Here is a 15901-nt window from a genome sequence, read left to right on the forward strand (position 1 = left end):
TTCTTTTTGTTTTTTGACATTTTGATTATAATGTGTCTAAGGTAATTTTCTTTGGGTTGATCCTTTGAATTTCATGTATCTGGATGTTCATATCCCGCCCAAGATTTGAGAAGTTTTCAGCCATTATTTGTTTCGATAAAATTTGTCTCTCTCTTTCTCCTTTTGGGACTCCCCTAATGTGTATTAGATTAGTTCATTTGATGATGTCCCATAGGTCCTGGATGCTTTCTTCACTCTTTTTCATTCTTTTTTCTTTTTGTTCCTATTGAGAGTTTAGCTAAGCTACCCCATGGTATTGCTATCTTGGCATCCATTTTGATTGGCCAGGCAGCCTGGAGGGGCCTTAAACTGACAACTATCCCTCATGCAAGTGCATGTTCTAGATAATAGCTTGCAGAGTCACAAGTAAATGAAAGTTCCTGATATGACTTCCTAGCAGCCCTTGTGCTCAACAGTCTCTCCACCTCCCAGGGCCTTCCCCTTATGCACTCCTTAGATAAGAAACCCCTCCCCCATGGAGATTACCAAAATCTTGTTCTTTTTGGTTTGACCTGATCAATCCAGACTTAGCTGGGGAACCCCAAATCTCTCCCACCACAGACCCTAATGAAGGCATGTGCCCTGGGTCCTACTGCTCTCTGTCTGCCTACCCTCTACTTTGATGTCCTGTGTGGCCCCAGGGAAGAATGCTTTGTATGTCCCCCAGGAACTGAGAAAAATAAACTTCTCTATTTCAATTTCTCTTATGGCCTTTTATTGAACTGTGGCTCACCATCTGACACCCTATGTTCCACTTAATAAATATTAATTTAACAAAGACATAGAAGTTCCTCTCACTGGATAGTTTCACATAACTTGTCTCAAGTTCACTGATTCTTTCTTCTGCATGTTCAAGTCTGCTGTAGAAGCCCTCTGTTGAACGGGAAGGCCGGTTCTGAATTCGTCAGCTCCAGGACTGTTTGCTGTTTGGTTCTTTTCTGTGGTTTCCATTTCTTTGTTAAACTCATTTTGTTCAAGCATGGTTCCTGATTTCATTTAGTTATCTATCTGTGTTCTCTTGCTACTAATGGAGCTTCTTTAAGATGGTTATTTTGAACTCTTTGTCAGGCAATTTGTGGACCTCCATTTCTTTGGGGTTGGTTCCTGGTATTTTGTTAGTTTCCATTGGTGATGTCACATTTGTTTGATTCCTCATGATCCCTGTAGCCTTGCACTGGTGTCTGCATTTGAAGGTGCAAACATCTCTTCCAATATTTATTTATTTTTTGTTCCCTTCTAATATTTATAGACTGGTTTCACCAGGTAAAGACTTCTCTTGTCAGGTTCTCAGGCTGATGGTATTGTTTCTGGAATTGCACTTGAGTGGGGTTGGATTCAGGCCACACGGCTGCTACTGGGTCTGCAGTAGGGTCTGTGGTTGGTAGGCTTGTCACCAGGGGCTTAGGGGAGTGTGTGTTCTGTCTGGTCCCTTGGGGAATGGAATGGCCTTCAGGACATTGATAAATAGGGTTGGCACTGGGACAGGGCCTATTTCAGGGTCTATAGACAGTGGGCCTGTTCTAGGTACACATATGGGGATGGCTCCCCCTGAGATCCTGGAAGGGCCCTTGACAGGTCACTGAGAAGATCTTGGGGCAGGCAGAATTGGTCCTGGGTAATGGCCAAGAAGAGCTGGAACTGAGTTGCAGGGCTGCTTTGGGGTCGGAGCTGGGATGAAGGTCTGCAGGTCTGTCTCTGAGGGCACAGAACGTCACATCTCCCAGAGGTCTATGAGCAGGCAGGAGTGTTCCTGGCCCACAGGGGAGAGGGGCTGGAGCCAGATTACAGGGCCATTTCAGGATCTGCTTTCAGACTGTAGTCAGTAGGCCTGCCTCAGGGGCATGGGTGGGTGTGTCTCCTGCCTTGTCACCAGGTAGGCAGGCCTGGGGACTACGAGGGGCTAGAGCCAGGTCATGGGCTGCTTCAGGGCCCACAGCTGGGATTGAAGTCAGCAGGACTGTCATGTGCGGCACAGGCAGGCATGACTCCAGTTGGTCCCTTTGTTAGATGGTGCTGGTGACAGGACCAAGGCCAACTGAGACTGGAGCCAAGTCCACAAAAGGGGATGAGGCTGTTTCTGGCCTGTAGCCAGGACCACGGTCAGCTAGTCTGCCACGTGGGCAAGGGTCAGTCTCTACAACATGGCCCTTCTTAGTCTTGGGCTCCCTCGGGGTTTCAGAACCCCGAGTCCCCACAGAGACACTTTTGTCATGGATGGCTGCCAAATTATTATTGCTGAGGGGGGATATTGGTGATGGCCCGTTTCACTGATGTGCCTCCTTAAGGTATCCTTTTTGGAAGTGAGGATACATTTACCAGAAGGCCCTCCCCCAGCCTATGTCCCCTCATGTCTCATTGGCCAATATAGTGCATCCTCTATTCTTCCCAGTCTTGGAAAGGGGCTAGGACTACCATGGCCTGGGCTGCTTTCATCCATTTAACAAAACAGGAGCTTTGTTAGAGAGGAGAGAAGGGGAGTGGCTCTTGGGGAGACGTAAAGTTTGCTGATTGTCTGCAGTGTGCCAGCCCTGGAGCTGGCTCCTTCCATATTCTTTAAATCCCATGAGATTTTCTGTAACATGCAGGCAGGTGTCTCTAGCCCCATTTTCTTGAACTTGAAGCCCAGGAGGCTGCACGGTGATTTGCCGAAGGTCGAGGAGCTCGTTCCTGGGAAAGATGGGATTTGACTCTGGTTCCCGTGGTCCCTCAAGGGGAGAGCACTCCACCTGCAGTTTATGCAGAGGTTTTGCCAAAGCCAGAAAAACCTCATCACGGAAGAGGTTGGTGAATTGCTGGAGGAGGCAGGGGAACGTATTCCCTTGCTGGAGTTAACCTGGTGGTTTAACAAACAGTTTAAAGGAAAGAGAAAGAGTGGGACTAATGGCCTCCCTGGGAGGCTCACTGGGGATTTATTTCTGGGTAGAATTAATATCTCTTTAGAGAGAAGAATCTCAGCTGTTTCTTCCGGAGGGAATGGGGGTGGGGGGTAGATCTTGCTGATTTCCTTTCTATGTGGCTGGCAAAGCACATGGGCTGTGCTGGAAAATTGCTTTGGATTTGAAAGCCGTTTTGTTTCTAATTCAGATAAATCCCGTTTATTTTCACTTTCAGGTACTGAAAGCATCCGCCGTGTGCCAACACCCTGTGCCAGGAACTGCCAGTACACATCCAGAAGGTCCTGTCTGTTCCAAGGTCAGCTGTCAGCTAGGAGAAGATGCTGATAATCCAGACATGGGCAATCCCACTGTAGTGTGGGCATGGGGCTGTGCGTGTCCACACAGGTCACTACCCCCACTGGGGAGGGCGAAGGCAGGAAAGGAAGGCTTCCTGGAGGAGAAGATGCCCAGCCTCAAAGGAAGGGTAGGAGAGGGTGTTTCCGGTAAGGGCATAACCACAAAAGCCTAAACTAGTTGTCACCCCCTCCACCCCATGCTTGCACTGTATAATAGTAAAAAGAGCAAATACAGATCACTTACTGTTTCAAATCCCATCCCAAGTGTTTTACATTCATACAATGATTTAACTCTCATAGCAACCCTATGTGTGGTGACATTTATTATTGCCATTTTATGAATGAACAAACAAGCACACAGAGATTCAACAACTTGGTCAAGTACATGGCAGAGATGGGAGAGAACTCAGGCAGCCTGGCTCCGGAGCCCCTTACTCTGAACCCCTGTGCTGGATCCCCTCTCTTTGTGCATTACACATGTAAAAATTATTTGCACACTGGATACATTTACTATTGCAGCAACATTTATTATAGGATATACATGAAATTTAGTATCAAAATATAGGAATTCACATTTTGATCCAATCTCTCAATGGATTGTCTTGGGCATCTACACCCTTGACGTAGAGAGTGTTGGAGGGAAATGAACCACAACAGAGTGTGATTGACATAAACCAACTACGGAGGGCCTATGTTTCGTAGCAAGTGGTATTGGGATGAGAAAAAAAAAAATCTCCCTTCGTTCTGAGATCTCAACATATGCTAAATTGTCTTCAAAGTCCCTTCCCCAAAGGCTTGGCTTCCAGCCTCTCACCATCTTCCTTCTCCTGTCTCCTGAGTTCTGGAGATCTTAAATCTTTGTTTCTGACATTCTGACACAGGGTGAGTGAACGGGAAGGAAGGGGGTGACCCAAGGGGCCCAGGGAGCTGTTCTTCACTGAGATGAGCAACAGCATTCAGTGAACCGGCAGGAACAGAAAGTTCTATACTTGGAGAATATTCTCCTCCATATACATATATATATGTATATTAAAGATGTGGCTGTACCCTCTTCCTTCATTAATTATTAAGTACCTGTTGTGTACCTACTGACCTAGACACCCAGGACATGCTCTAGCACATTGAACTTTTTTTTTTTTTAAAGATTTTATTTATTTATTTGACAGAGAGAGACACAGTGAGAGAGGGAACATAAGCAGGGGGAGTGGGGGAGGGAGAAGCAGGCTTCCCGCCGAGCAGGGAGCCTGATGTGGGACTTGATCCCAGGATCCTGGGATCATGACCTGAGCCGAAGGCAGACGCTTAACGACTGAGCCACCCAGGCGTCCGCACATTGAACTTCTTTGAATCCCCTACATAGGGTATTATTTCTCATTTCTTAGCTTTCTGACATCCTGTTACCTCTATGGGAATACTGTTCCCTTCACCGCCCAGATCCTTTGCCAGGATGATTCCTGTTCCTCCTTTGGGTCGGAGATCAGACAGTTCCCTCTGTGGAGAGTCATCCTCTAACTTCCCAAATCGGGGTCCATGCTCCCTGGGATCCTATGGTGCCCTTGACTTCCCTGGTCACCATCTTTCTTAGCACCCTGCAATGTAATGTTTGGCTTCCTTGTCTGTATCCCTCCCAGGAGATGAGTAGGGGGAGGATGAGGGTCCCTGATGTGCTCCCTGTTGTATTTCCATGGTGCGTGGCAGCCATATAGTAGGCACTCAATAGATTTTTGATTGAATAGCTAAAATAGTACATAGGAATGAATTTTCCAAGCGATGGCAACCACATAAACATAAATTATTTCCATTCTTCTTCACTGAGGATTACAGAGGATCCTGTATCCTTCCTGTTCAGATAGTCATGAGTCCATTCTTCTGACTATTCTACCTCATGGAATTAATATCCATGGAATGAGTATTGCCTTCCTCAACATCTACTAAACACCATCTGAAGGAGCGAGAGGGCTTCGAGAGAATTGTAGAGAGAGGCCACCGAAGAGATGTGGCTTCTCATGAGCCCATAGTGATCCATCAAGGAGGGAGCTGAAAGAAATTTCTGAACCTGCCTCTTCATAATTCCTGCATTTTCTAGTGGGGCTCCCCATGGGCTGGACCCAACTGGAAGCCGGAGGTCAAGGGCACCTGTTGTGGCCATCTGTGGACCTCTGGTACTCTGGTAATTCCTAGAGAGCCCTCTGCGTGTCGCCTGGGCAGCAATAGCATGCAGAGTCCTGCCCTATTTTGTCTATCCTCCCACCTCCAGAGTGGAGAAGTGTAGAGTTGTTTGGAGAAGCAAATGGAAGACATCCAGCACTGCAGGTACATGAGGGGGCCAGCAGGCAGCTCTGGGCCCATGCTGGGAACCAGGGCCTCTCACTCTGAACTTGGTAGAAAGAGTGGGATCTGTAGTCATTGGGTCCCCAAACGCTCCTCCCAGGGATTTCCACTGAGCTTCTCAAGGACTCAGCATCAGTAATGAATTACTCACCTTTCATATTAATATTTGATTTCTAACAAAAGAGCTGGTTTCAAGAGGGCCTTGGTGCAGGATGGAGCCAGTCTGAGCCCAGGGTGCAGCCCACTCTTTGCAGGTCTGCCTCCCCTTTGGCAGTTAAATATTTTAGAGGGTAGAGAAGGGCCTATAGCATGTTTCATAAATGTTTTAGAAGTTGAGGCTGGCTGTCAAGGTGGTGGTACATTTATGAACATTGATGGCATCCAACCAATTGGAGGTAGCTCACTCAGATGACAAAAGATTGACTCTGGGGGCGCCTGGGTGGCTCAGTCAGTTAAGCGACTGCCTTCGGCTCAGGTCATGATCCTGGAGTCCCGGGATCGAGTCCCGCATCGGGCTCCCTGCTCGGCAGGGAGTCTGCTTCTCCCTCGGACCTTCCTCTTTCTCATGCTCTCTGTCTCTCATTCTCTCTGTCTCAAATAAATAAATAAAATCTTTAAAAAAAAAAAAAAGATTGACTCTGACTCTTTTTTTCTAAAAAAAAGAATCATATGAGCCTGGAATTTAAAAGCCAGTGCTTTGAGAAAACTTTGAGATTAAAAACAAAGAACAAACTAGTGATGGCCCGAGGAAAGGAGGTGGGAGGATAGACAAAATAGGTGAAGGGGTTTAAGAGGTACGGACTTCTATGTGCAAAATAAAGAAGTCAAGGAGATAAAAAGTACAGCAAAGGGAACATAGTCAATAATATTGTAATAACATTGTATGGTGACAGGTGGTAACTATACTTACCATGGTGAGCATCACATAATGTATAAAATTATTGAATCACTGGGGCACCTGGCTGGCTCAGTCACTAGAGAATGTTAGTCTTTTTAAAAGATTTTTTAAAGTTTTATTTATTTAAGTAATCGCTACACCCAATGTAGGGCTTGAACGTATCACCCTGGGATCAAGAATCTCATGCTCTTCTGACTGAGCCAGCGGGTGCCCCAAGCATGCGACTCTTGATTTCAGTTCGAGCCCCACATTGGGTGTATAGCTTACTTAACTTAATTAAAAAGAAATTTTAAAAAAGAATGATTTAATCACTATGTTGTACACCTGAAACTAACGAGACATTATATGTCAACTATACTTCAATAATAAATACTTTTTCTAAAATGACTAAAAGTGATTCAAACATGAACAGGTAATGATAGAAAGAAACAAGGATTATGATTAATCAAATTCTGCCCACCAGAAGTCCATTAAGGCAATGAACAAATAAATAAAATGTATGTTATCTGCAAAAAATTAAAGAATTAAAAAACCATCAAAATGCCGGGTTCTGGACAACCCAGTGTTCTGGCACAGTGGTAGAAAGTTCTGGCATATGCGCCAATAGGTCTGCCTTGGGGCTGGAGACAGCCCCGTTGTTTTTCTCCTTTTGGCATCTTTGTGCTTGATGTCTTCTCTGCCTAGAACATCCTGCACCTTTAATCCCAGGACCAAACCTTACTCTTCAAGCATCACCTTTTCTAGGAAAGCTCCCATTATTTTCTAGTTCACCCCAGGCTGATGAAGCCTCCTGGGTCATTGGATGGTGACCGATCTCTCTCCCCTACCAGCCTGGGACTTAGCTTCTCCTCGTGGCCAGAGACCATGTCACAATCGTCTCCGGAGCCTCTAGCGGAGCCCGGTGCTTGGTGGTCCACAGAGCTTGGCTGCATGAATGGACAAGTCAGTAGATCCTGCAGTTTGGGGAGAAGCTGCCTTTGGCTGTTGGAGGAAGGGCTCACAGAGGCTCTGTAAGAAATTCCACTGCAGGCTGTTGCGTCTGTTCTGTGGGCGCAATGGGGAGCACCTGCTGGAATTCCAGGTGTTTCAAAAGGCAGAAAGTGATGCAAGAGATAGGTGCACTGGGCGGCTGGGCTCTTTCCTGGAATGTACATATGATTCCAGTCCCAGGAGGTCGGTCTGTCCCTGCTTTTCATTTCAGGGAACAATCAGTGGAAGTTTTCAGCAACTTGAAGCCAACATCCCCCAGATGCCAAATCCTTTGGTATCAGACAATCCTGGTTCAAGTTCCAGCTTTGTCACTCACTTGGTGAATGAATTCCCCTCTATGTGCCTCTGTTTCCTTGTCTGTGACATAAGGATAATCATACCTAGCCCTCTGAGCTACTGCAAGTCTTAAATGAGATTATATATACCAATTGTTGGGCACATATTCCACAAGGAGTAATGTGGCTTCAGGCTGTTTTACCTAAAGTCAGGGACATCAAGGGCAGGACTCTGCATGCTATTGTTGCCCAGGCGACACGCAGAGGGCTCTCTAGGAATTACCGGAGTACCAGTCAACAGGCTCCATGTTTCTCACTCTTCCCTCAATACCTTCCATTCTCGTTGCTCTGGTCCTGGTCTATGGCCAAAGTGCCTTTGATCTCAACCAAGTCTAGAGTGCCTTTGATCTCAACCAAGACCCTTACAAGTGGTTCTGTGTTGCTCTCTCTGACTCACACACCACCATCACCATCATTGTTTCTCTCTTTACTTCTTTTTTTAAAATTTTATTTATTTATTTTAGAGAGAGAGAACAAGTAGGGGGAGGGGCATAGGGAGAAGCAGGCTCCCCACTGAGCAGGATGCCCTCTTTGTTTCTTACTATTATTTAAATATGTCTTTTCTGGGGCACCTGGGTGGCTCAGTCAGTTAAGCGTCTGCCTTCAGCTCAGGTCATGATCCCAGGGTGCTGGGATAGAGCCCCGCATCGGGCTCCCTGCTCAGCATGGAGTCTGCTTCTCCCTCTCCCTCTGCCACTCCCCCTGCTTGTGCTCCCTTGCTCTCGCTCTCTCAAATAAATAAATAAATTTTTTTTGAATTAAAAAGTAAATGAATATATCTTTTCTGTCATTCTAGGCTGAATGCCCCCACCTCGGAGGGCAGAGTTAATATCTATGTGGTCTTTGTATCCAATCCCTACACCTAGCCTATATCACAGGGTATGGACCCAAGTAATGTGCATTGAGTGAGTGAGTGAATGAATGAGTTCATGAGCGACATTCAAGGCTATCTAGCTGCCAAAGAATTAGCATGGAAGACAGCAGAGGAGCAAAAGGTGTGGCTCTTGCCCTTCCACAGACCTAATGTCCAGCTCTGTGAAGTGGAGAACAAACCAGAATATTAGGGTGGGGCCAGTGTGTTTGTGGACACCATGGAGGGGAGCCTTTTGCATCTCCCTTCAGGACAGAACCCTCATTCCACTGTGAGACGTACAGTAATCCGACAGCCTCTACCCCTCCCTCTGTGCTCTTTCTCTCAAATAAATCTTTTTTTTTTTTAAAGAAAGTTTGGTTATGTTCCTAATTTGCCAAGATTTTTAAAAAAAATTATGAATGGGTGTTGAATTTTGCCAACTGTTTTTTCTGCATCTATTAGGATGCGATAATCGTTTGTTTTTCCTCCTTTATTCTGTTAATATGGTGACGGACACTGACTAATTTTAAAATATAAAACCAACCTTGCACTTCTGAGAAAAATTACATTTACTTTGTCATAGCATATTACTCTTTTTATATATTGCTGAATGTGATTTGTGAATTTTAGAAGGATTTTTTCATCTATGTTAATGAGAGATGCTGTGTAGGGGCTCATCTCAAGTATTTCCCTTCTCTTGGGAATCGGTCCTGTGTTGTTTGTTGCCTGATGATGTTGGAGACAGTAGGTTCATTTATTTGGTCTAGTTTTTAATTGTTTATGGCAAGAAGTTGTTTACTAAGCAAGTAACTGGTACCAGTTACTCCATCTGGCCAGAACTAAGAAGTCTGATCAAATTTTTAAAATCCAGCAATTTGTTGTTATGTATTTGTCATTATAAATAAGTGTTCACTTTAGCACCTAATTTTGCATTTGTAATTCTGTGTCCTTTTTCTTAGGGAGGGCCCCACATTGTAAAAACTGTAGACCCCCAAAACTGAATCTGTCTCTCATAAGATGATTTTCTTGAATTAAAATAAGAATTTATACTCTCTTCCTCAGCGCTGCCTGCAGAGGTGGCGACCATCTGCTACTCAGCATCAAGGCCTCCCTCAGACCTCTGGTGAAGCCCAAGATCATTAAAAAGAGGACCAAGAAATTCATCCTGCACCAGTCAGACTGATATGTCAAAATTAAATGCAACTGGCAGAACCCAGGAGGGTGCGCAGAAGATTCAAGGACCAGATCTTGACGCCCAGCATTAATTATGGGAGCAACAAGGAAACAAAACCTATGCTGCCCAGTGGCTTCTAGAAGTTCCTCGTCCACAATGTCAAGGAACTTGAGGTGCTGCTGATGTGCAATGAATCTCACTGTGCGGAGATTGCTCATAGTGTCTCCTCCAAGAACCACAAAGCCACTGTGGAGAGAGCAGCCCAGTGGGCCATCAGAGTCGCCAATCCCAATGCCAGGTTGTGCAGCAAATAAAATGAATAGACAGCTTATGTGCAGGTTGTATTTGTGTTAGTGAAACCACTGAAAAAAGTTTATTGCACAAATACAAAAAAAATAAAAATAAAAATAAAAGAGCTCCATGAAAACCCAGGAGGAGGAATCAGGACACAGCCAGGTTTGGGAAAATTCCAAGTTCAAGTGTCAGAAATAGAAGCTTCTCCCTGCCATGGTATATCCACCTTGCTCTGCCTTTATCAGTCAGCTATTGAAGAGAGACAACCACGGAAGCTCAGGGGTATACAAAAGTAATGACTTATTTCTCATCGCATGTCTTCAGGTTGACAGGGTGGCTCAGGCTGCAGGGTGGCCGGGGAAATTCTGATCCTGGCGACTCATTTTCATTTTTTTTTTAAAGATTTTATTTATTTATTTGAGAGAGAGAATGAGATAGAGAGAGCATGAGAGGGGGGAGGGTCAGAGGGAGAAGCAGACTCCCTGCCGAGCAGGGAGCCCCATGCGGGACTCGATCCTGGGACTCCAGGATCATGACCTGAGCCGAAGGCAGTCGCTTAACCAACTGAGCCACCCAGGAGCCCTGGTGACTCATTTTCAGACTCAAGTTGCAGTGGCAGCAGATACCCAGAGTATATTCTCTCATGACAATGTCACAAGCTCTAAAGAGAAAATCCAAACGCAAAAGCAAATTCTAAACCTCTACTGGGATCATGCGCACTAGCATTCCTTTAGCCAAACCAAAGTAAAGGCTGGGAATTAACGATGGAAGGTGGGAAAAGAAAAGAGGGTATGATACTACCATATAGAAGTGAAAAATCAGAACCAGTAATTCAATCTATCACACTGTCCATATGTTTCATTTGCCTCTTCTGGTCACTGTATTAAAGCCTTCAGGCTATGGGCATGGTCCCTAAGATTTTCCCAGCCCTCTCTATGTCATGGAAGCTTTCAGTATATTTATCCTTCTGACTAGATCTTTCTTGCAAACTTCTATTTTTATGTCTTGGGAATTACATTGGCCCAGTCCATCTTTCTGAGTCAGGCTATGTATATCAAGGTCCTGTCAGTGGAAAGGCCACCTTTGGGCCAATCATCCATCCCTGGACCTTTGGTGGCTATCCCTGAGCCCAGAAGAGTCTGGTATTGTTTCTTGCAGAGTATGATTGGTGAGGCATCCTCAGCTAGAAGGGGAAGTTGGGCACCATGATTAGCTTATCCTGTGATAGGAATCAGGATGATCATAAGAACTTCTGCCGCAGATTTTTTCTCAAAGATTCTTCTACCTGGAAGGAAGCAGGTGGTGGGGGCTGACAAAGGCTGGGGGATAGTGGCAGAGGATAAAGCAAAGAGTGGTGTGTACTGGTCCTTTGTGGGAAGCCTGGGGATAAGGTAACAGATGGAGGCAAAGTGATAACTTAAAATATCTACTCATCCATATGGCATGGGAACTAGCTAATGAGAAGGGGCTATCGGCGTTAAATCTTGGTGTGTCCCTATCCATCCCTGAAGATTCTATTCAGGTAGCATTGCCTCTTCTAAAAAAAAAAAAAAAAAAGTGCCCAGACAAGTCATTTGTCTCAAGGTCATACAGCTAGTAAGTAGTAAAACCTTTCAACTCCTTACATTTTCCAATGTGAGATCACTTAGGAAAAAGGGTCTAGAATGCTGTGTTGGAAGAGGTGGTTACTAAGGCTGACCTCAAAGGAGCTGAATCAAGTTCTTTACTCCTATGTCTTAGGGAAATAACGGTAATAACTCCCATCCAGTAAGTACCTTCTATGTGCCAAAAGCACCTGCCAGGCACTGGACAAGCATGATCTATAAATCTTTACCAGATCTTTGCAAAGCATCATCCAATTTTACAGATGAGCTGAGGCTCCGAGAAATGACATACCTCAGGAATACACTATCGCAGACCAAGAGCACTATGGTGACCCTTTCAAGAAGCCATGACTAAGGCTCTGTCTTCTCCTGCCACAGTGAAGAGACAGCATAGGGGACATAGGCACTGGCCTGGGGATTCAAGAAGGATGTGGCTAATTCTTGATTGAGACTGACAGTTGGTCTCCTTCTGCCCCATCCACTCCACAAAGATTCTTCTGATGATCGCCTGGACCACAGGGGGTTAAGATACATGACAAGTTCTATCTATACAGAAAACTTAAGCATTTCCCATCCTGTCATGTTATTTACAACACACACACAGCTTTGTCTTCCTAAACATTTTTCTGTGTTCGTTTTCTTCGTGGGTAGAAAACAGAGCTAAAATCTCGAATGACTTATGAAGAGCTCACTGTGCTCACATTTCAATATGCAGCTACTTCCAAGTGCCTAATATTTAGTTTCTTCAATTAAATAGACCTTTGCTACCATCCCAGGTGAAGCTACACAGTTACTTTTGTCCGTAAAAGGATTTTGAAACATTACTGAATCTGATTCTTATAACCTTATCATTATTCCTTAGTAGAAAAAAATGTTTTAAACACACACATTTTTTAATTGCTGTTAATAGCTAATAGAAGCTTATGTTCTTTAGTTCCCCAAATGGTATTACATAAAAATGTAATCTACATAATTACACTGAGGGAACAGATTTGTTAAATTCATGACAAGAGAATCAAAGTTCAAAAATATCAAGATTCTGATCCAAGCTCTATGATTGATCGGTAGCAGACTGGAGACTTGAACACAGATTTGTCAGGTTCTGAACCCCATCCTCACTTCAGGATGACTTCCTGGCTCTCAGAAAAAGCTAGGGGGTAGTCATGGGCGAGGACTGAGTGATAAGCTTTCTGCACACGTTTATTGCTCAAATACCCAAAGCAATGATTTGCCCACTGAGTTTTCTGGAGGGAAGTGAGATAGGAAAGAACTGTTGCCCAGTTCTGGTGGCCAAGCCAACATCTAACCAGAGCTCCCCATTGAAGCTGAGTTCACACATCTCTTTAATACTGAGGCAGAGTCTTAGAACTTCAGAATCCAAAGTTCTACAGCAGAGTCCTCAGAACAAAAAACATTAACTCCTCAGAACTAAATACAAAGTTACCAAAGAAAAAACGTGGCCAACCTGGGTCAGATAATGACCTCAGAGGCTGGGACAACAGGGGCTCAGATGGCAAGAGGGTAGGAGGGCGATAACAGCACATGAAGGACAACAATGTTGTGGGGGGGTCACCTGACTCCTGTTCTAATAATTATTAACACGAGTTTCATTGGGAGCTGACTAAAGGGTTAGGTAAGTTAACCATGTATAGTCTCCCAGTGGAACCCACAAGTTTCTTCTGGAATATGCAGGTTTGTGCAGAAGGGCCTGAAGTTGACCTTTCCTGGTCTGGAGGTCCCACAAATTTAAGTGATGTACAGGCATCTCAGAAGCTTGGATTTGTAGCTGGTCCACACCAATGGATTATCATCGGTCTGTGCCCTTGGCCTTTCACAACAGGAGTGACCCCTTTCTGATGAAGAAAAAGATGGCAGCTTAAGGGTAGGGAAGGTTAGAGGAGTGAACTTTGGATCTTGCCAGAAGCAAGGCTGACCCACCTCTCTGCTTGTTGTAACTTTGATTTCTTTAGTCCCAATGAGACAGATACTAAAGACATTGTCCTTTTGTTTCTTCACTAACTGTAACACTTAGGACTGTTCAGCCGTTACCCCACGGCTTCCTGCCCTTGGCTGGGACAGAACATTGAGTTGTGCTGTCCTCTTGGTGATTAGGACCAACAACAGAGTTGAACGTCCAGGCTCTAAGGCCAAGTGTACGTGCCTGGCAGGCTGCTGTCCTGGGCAGGGCAGTGCGCTGGCCCTTGATTACTCTGCTGTGGAGGCGTCCGATCTGACTCCCCTTCTGCAGAATTCCCCCACTATTGTCTAACAGGCACGCCTCTTAACAAAGAGTCTTGTAGGGAAAAGTTTAGACATTTTGTGATCTTGTTTCTCACAGCAGTATGTTTTTCTTCCAGAAGTGTGCACCATTTTGTGTAACTTGTTCATGAGCAACAGAAAATATCAGCGGTCTGTTCATTCCATCTTCTTCCCTCTCCAGGGAAGAATCATTATGTAGTGATGTCAGACAGTCCCCCCAACCCACAAAGGGGTCTTTCTGGGGGTCCCATCATAGAAATTCTGCCTTTAGGGAGGCAGAAGACGCAGAGTCTTCTAGGAGGGCACTCTCAGAGGAAGAATCAGGAATTTGGCCTCTGGAATTTTCTCTTCCCAACGTGTGACATTATGGAAGCCAGTCTGGGCTTCTCATGTAGCTTATTACATCACGCATCCTCCTTAATGCCCATCACCCAGTTACCCCATCCCCCCACACACCTCCCCTCCAACAACCCTCGGTTTGTTTCCTAGAGTCTCTCATGGTTTGTCTCCCTGATTTCTTCCCATTCGGTTTTCCCTCCCTTCTCCTAGGATCCTCTGTGCTGTTTCTGATATTCCACATAGGAGTGAAACCATATAATTGTCTTTCTCTGATTGACTTATTTCGCTCAGCATGATACCCTCCAGTCCAAAACTAAAAACAGGAAGCTCTTTTAAAAAGAGAAAAGTCTCTATCAACTTTCTTTCCCCAGACTTCCCTTGACATCTCTGGACTCCCGAGCTATGTGACTTGGGGATTTGATCCTGTCTGGGTTTCAGTTGGCTTATGGGTTTAAAAAAAAAAAAGGGGGGGGGAAATCTTAGGGAAAGGGTCTCTTGGTCCTGCCCCTCCCCCATCCTGTAGAATCAGTGGGACCCCAAGCCTCCCCTCTGCCTTCACAGGGTCTGGGTCATCCACACTGAACCTGAAGGTCTTTGAGGCACCCTGTCCTCTCCACTGGACCTGAGGCTCCCTGGGGCTCTTTCTTTGGGGGTCTCAATGCCATTCTTGGGCTGCATGGGAGAAGGCAGCCGTCCCCAGAACTTCGGCCCAGTGCCTTGCTGCGTGAGCTCACAGTCCTTGGGCCCTTGACAAGTACCTCACCACGCTGGTCACACTTTCTGCCTCAGTTGAATGCAGTAAACGCATCCACCTGATGGAATTTGGGGAGCATTATCACCCCAGTTTCCAGGTGAGGAACCCCAGGGATCATAGAGTTTGGGTGGACTGCCCACGCAGAGGAGCCCAAAATGGGATTCGGACCACAGGCAAGCACTCCGCAGCTCCAAACCCCTGCTTCCAGGACCGGGCTTTCTGAGTTTTTTCCCTAGGGCAGAAGTGAGAGGCCTCGATTCAGCCGTGCTGCCCGGGGCCAGCTGCACTGAGATCAGGGAGCGGCAGGGTCGATGGGAAGCAGTGTGCTCTGAGTCCTAGCCGGCCAGATGCCCGCAGAGCTCACCCCCCCCCCCCGCCCCGGGAACCTGGGCCTCCCAAGGTGCTGACAGCGCGCGGATCCGGAGCCAGAAGGTCTGATTCTGCCGGCTCCTCACTGCAAACTTGGAACAATCAATCAGCCTTCTTGAGAGCCTTTTCCTTCGGCTTGTCAAACGGGAATAAGCACACACATCTCATGGCAGGAGGGGGGTGGTGTTGGGAGGGCCCCGAGCGGGATGGGTGCAAAGTGCTGGGGAGAGCACAGAACCTGCTGGGGTTGTGGTTATTGCTACGTTTCCCAAGGCTGGGCTCCGTGTGCTTAGTAAGACTCTGAGGACCGAGGGCTGTAGGCAGACTCTCCCTTCCCTATTCCCGGAAGATGCCTCCAGATCCTCGGGAAAGCCACACTTGTGCCCCGAGTGCGTTCTTGGGTTCTGCTAAGTGAGAGTGGGAATAAGAC

The sequence above is a fragment of the Mirounga leonina genome, unplaced genomic scaffold, assembly GCF_011800145.1.
Source record: "Mirounga leonina isolate KUSES-001 unplaced genomic scaffold, KU_Mleo_1.0 Mir_82, whole genome shotgun sequence".
NCBI classification, from domain to species: domain Eukaryota; kingdom Metazoa; phylum Chordata; class Mammalia; order Carnivora; family Phocidae; genus Mirounga; species Mirounga leonina.